This window comes from Gavialis gangeticus, unplaced genomic scaffold, assembly GCF_001723915.1.
Source record: "Gavialis gangeticus isolate Ggan-Ray unplaced genomic scaffold, GavGan_comp1, whole genome shotgun sequence".
In the NCBI taxonomy this organism is placed as follows: Eukaryota; Metazoa; Chordata; order Crocodylia; family Gavialidae; genus Gavialis; species Gavialis gangeticus.
The window spans coordinates 135,722,448-135,722,752 of NW_017728992.1; positions in this window are offsets into that span (position 1 = coordinate 135,722,448).

A 305-nucleotide genomic window follows, 5' to 3' on the forward strand; every position below is an offset into this window, starting at 1 on the left:
CCATTGTGGGCTACAGGAGCCAGCCCCACCCTGAGCCCCCTGGACTGCTGCCCCACCCGCTCCCATCCCCTGCTGGCTCCTGTACCACGCATTTAGACCTTTTATTATTATGAGAGGGACCCTGGTAGTCTCCCGAAGTCCTTTAACACTAGATATATCAATAAAACATTGTCTCTGTCTGGCTTGTGGTGTTTTTTGTTTTAATTCTGGAGGAACATGGACTTTTGGGGTATTTTACAGAGTGAATTTGGGATTTTTTTTATCAGAGATTTTTCAGTTTTCCAATAGGGAACACCAGAATTCCT